Below are 4760 nucleotides of genomic sequence, written 5' to 3' on the forward strand. Positions count from 1 at the left end.
TTATTATTATTATTATTATTATTATTATTATTATTATTATTATTATTATTGTTATTATTATTAATATTATTATTATTATTATTATTATAATAATAATTATTATTATTATTATTATTCATATTATTATTATTATCATCATCATTACTATTATCATCATTATTATTATTATTATTATTATTATTATTATTATTATTATTATTATTATTATTTTTGTGCAAATGACAAAACTTTGAATCTAAAGAGTACTCTCCGCCAAAGTTTTAGATGGAATTGAAAGAATGGTTCTTGAGATAATATAAGATATGATGTGATTTTTTCTCAACTAATCGGAATAAGTGTGTGATGTGTCATTTAATAAAAATTGAGAATTTGATTTAATATATTATAATAGATAGATTTATGCATTGACTTTTATCATATGATGCTTTTTATTTTATGCATAAATACATGTTGTTTTAATTGGTAAATTATTCCGACAACGATTTAGCCATTGTTGAATACTATAATTGCTCTTTCGATAACCACAAAGTTTTATGTGCCTTTCTTACTATGATGAGTTAAAATGAGTTAAAGAAAAAACGATGATGCATGATTTTCCAAAGAGACATTTAATAATTATTCTAATTTTAGGAAGAGTCTTTAAAACAATTATTGACAAATATGAAAGTTTATCGGTAATTTAGCTAATGGTTGTTTATTGCGATTACTTAAATCTAAAAGGAGGGAGAGATTGAAGGTTTAAAAAGAGAGACATGAGATGGATATATAAAGATGAGAGAGAGATGTGTGTGTAGAAAGAGCTAATAGGCATCAATATCAAATAGAGGAAAAGATACATGAGAGAGATATATGAGGGAGAGAGGCACATGACTGCAAAAAGAGATAACATGAAGAGATAAGAGAGAGAGAGAGTGAGAGAGAGAGAGAGAGATGAAATAATAAAAAGAAAGTTGTTATACAACAGAAAGAAGGAGAGAGTGAGTGAGTGAGAAAAGAGTGACAAAGTGATAGAGGAGAGAGACATGAGATATGAGAAAATGGTAATAATATTTTACTTGTAAACTTAAAAAGATATTTTGGTATTCTTGATTCCTTATATCTTGGATAAAAAATTGTACCGTCGTTTTATGAGAGGACATAATTTATGCTTTTGGTATTCTTGATTTCAGTCTCATGACCAATTTCTAAAGAAAATAGGGTACAACAAAAATTTGGTGTCTAGTTCTATTGTGTTTTTAGCAAATCAAATGCACCATATGCAATTACATCAATGAAAAAAATGTTTGATTGGTTGTGAATTTCTTAAACGTTTCAAAGAGTCTTAATTTTGACAATTTATGTAGATAACTATTTAAGAATATTTAAAATAATGTAAGTAAATTTGAAAAGCAGATAAACTACAAGTAAAATATATTTATTTAAATTAATGTAAGTTTATTATGATTTATACAATTGGTATTTATAGAGTATAAATAAGACTTTAAAGTGTAGTTCCTTCAGTCCATTACTTTGATAGATTATAATTAAATTCTCATTTCAAATTAATCGACTAATTCAAGTACGTTTTCTTCAAACTTGTGACGATCTATGAATATGCCTTTCCATTATTTGCATTCCCTTATTTTTATATTGATGCAATTTGTTTTCTTTTTCTCACTAATGTTGGGCTCAATGAAAATTGGCCCCATGCACGAAGGTTGTAGTTCAAATTAACTTGGTCAATTTAAATATAATATCTAACGGCCCTATAAAGTTTATTCATTTGCAATAAAATGGATAAGTGTCCTCAATAGCGGTCGAAAAAGATTTTATTATATCCAATTCAAATAATCTATATTAGAATCAATTTTAACTCGGTTGTGGATCGTCTTTTGCTTAAAGGACATTTAATAAAAAATTTAATATATAAATGTTTTTTTAGTTGAATATATATTCTAATAGCTATTTAATTGAAGCATAATGTTGGTTTTGAACCTCATTCTAATATGAAAGAATAGATAAGAAATAAAAAATTAAAGATATACTCTAAAGTCAAGTAATCAATTACATGAGCTAAAGTGACAAATATGATCCTTCGTTGTACTAAAAACTATTCAACTGAAATAAGCATAGCATGAGGTTTTTCACAATATAAAATGATCAAACAATTTTGTATTTGTTGCATGCAAAGGTAGAGTAAAAATGGCTAAAATTCTCTAAGGTTTTTTATACTATGATCCTTTTTGTGTTTCTATTTCTTGCTCTAGTTGATGTTGTTGGTAAGTCCATTCTCATATTTTCATATTCTACAAAACTCTTAATCTTTTTTCAATAATATTTTTATTCTTATTTTATATATTCTAGCTATTTAATATGAACTTTTCAGTCATTTAGCTAATGGTTGTTTATTGTGATTACCTAATCTATAAAATGAGGGAAATATTGAAGGTTGAAAAAGAGAAAGGGATATATAAAGATAAGAGATAGATGTATGTGTAGAAAGAGCTAAGATGCATCAATATGAAATAGAGGAAGAGATACATGAGACAGAGGTACGAGGGAGAGAGACACATGAAACAATAGAAAGAGAGAGAGATTAGACAACAAAAAGAAAGAGAGAGAGATTAGACAACAAAAAGAAAGAGAGAGAGAGAGAGAGAGAGAGAGAGAGGAGAGATACACGAGATAGTAGAAAATGGCAATAATATTTTAGTAGAAAATTTAAAAAGATATTTTTATATTCTTGACTGCTTGTATCTTGGACGAAAAATTGTACTGTTGTTTTTTTAGGGACCAGAATTTTTGCTTTTGTTCAATTTCTTGCTACCTATTCTAAATAGTCTCATGATCGATTTCTAAACAAAAATTTGGTTGTCTAGTTCTATTGTCTTTTAGAAAATCAAATGCACAATGCAATTACATCAATGAAAAAAAAGTTGAGTGATTGTGAATTCCTTAATTGTTCCAAAGAGTGTTAATTTTGACAATTTATGAAGATAACTATTTAAGAATAATGAAAATAATGTAAGTAAATTTGAAGAGCAGAGAAACTGTAAGTAAAATTGGTTTAATTGGATTGTTGTAAATTTATTATGATTTGTACAATTAATTTTTATAGAGTATAAATAAGATTTTAAAGTGTAGTTCCTACAATCCATTATTTTGACTGTAAGTAAAATAAGTTTATTTGGATTGATGTAAATTTATTATGATTTGTACAATTGGTATTTATAGAGTATAAATAAGATTTTAAAGTGTAGTTCCTACTATCCATTACTTTGACTGATTATAATTAAGTTCTCATTTCAAATTAATCGACTAATTTAAGTACATTTCCATTGAACTTGTGACTATTTATGAATATGCCTTTCCGTTATTTGCATTCCCTTATTTCTATATTGAAGCAGTTTTTTTCTTTCTATCACAAATGTTGGGCTCATATGAAAATAGGCTCGGTGCGCTAAGGTTGTAGTTCAAATTAACTTGGTCAATTTAAATGTAATGTCTAATAGTCCTATATAGTCTTTTCTTGTGCAGTAAAAGTGTTATCAATAACGGTCGAAAAAATTTTATTATATCGAATTTAAATAATCTATATTAGAATAAATTTTAACTCGGTTGTAGATCGTATTTGGCTTAAGAGACATTTGTGACACCCTAAACTCCAAAATAATATGTAATAATTCATACAAGATTTTTTAAAATTTTAATTCGTTGCAGATAAAGAAAATTTGTTTTCAAGAAAATAAAACTCTTATAACTAATTTAGGATATCACATTTCTTAAAATTCAAAAGGGACACTTTAAACTTTTTCTTCTTATAAAACAATGCAATCCGCATAAACTTGATTTAACTATAATTTCTTAATTCCAAACGTTTACTTGTACTTATAAGATTTTCATCCAAAAAGTTGTTTATAATTAAATAAATAAAGATACACTTATGACTCTCATTCCCGATATCACCTATTAGAGCGGAGATTCTCCCAAACCTGTACTTCAAGATTTATTAACTTGTAATAACTGCGATTTCACAAACTCAGAGCCAAGCCAGTCAATCACAAAAAACGGATGAGGTGAGTTTCAAAATCATGTTAATAGTATAATATAAGTGAGGAGAGCACACAATTAATCATAAATAAACCGTATCATTACACAAATATTCTTCAAGAAAAAACAACATTATGAAGTCAAAACCACTCATGAAAAATCAATACATTTCACGATAAAATCAAATTATCTAAGAAAAATACAACGCTATGCATGACCTTAGACTCTACGTCAAAATATGGTACCATTATAACTCTGAAGTAGTTGGTTATGAGGTTTGATACTATGTCATCATCCCGGTGGACGAACAATTCAAATTAGCTATGTCCTCATAAATCAGCTAAACTTAACCTGAAACATATATACACAATAGTCGAGGTAAACATGTGTTGCATGGTAGCTCCCAATATTTGGAGTGCTACCTCAAAGTCACCTACGAATTCCCCACCCAAATACCATCCAAGGTCCAACAATTTTGCCTTAAGGTTAAACAGCAGACCGCCACGATCTGGTTCATTCAGTTGTACTTCCCCATAATCACTAGACTTGTCAGACCCTACCTATATGATTACAAAATAATCTCCACTTCACATATTCTCAATATTTATTTTCTATCCTCGTTGGCCTATGATACTCCATTAAGACCGTAATCTCAAACACAAATTGGAACCACCATTTTTTTCATGAATTATGGGTTACTTCAATATTCTCATGACAAATTTATATTAATC

The sequence above is a fragment of the Cicer arietinum genome, chromosome 3, assembly GCF_000331145.2.
Source record: "Cicer arietinum cultivar CDC Frontier isolate Library 1 chromosome 3, Cicar.CDCFrontier_v2.0, whole genome shotgun sequence".
Lineage (NCBI taxonomy): Eukaryota > Viridiplantae > Streptophyta > Magnoliopsida > Fabales > Fabaceae > Cicer > Cicer arietinum.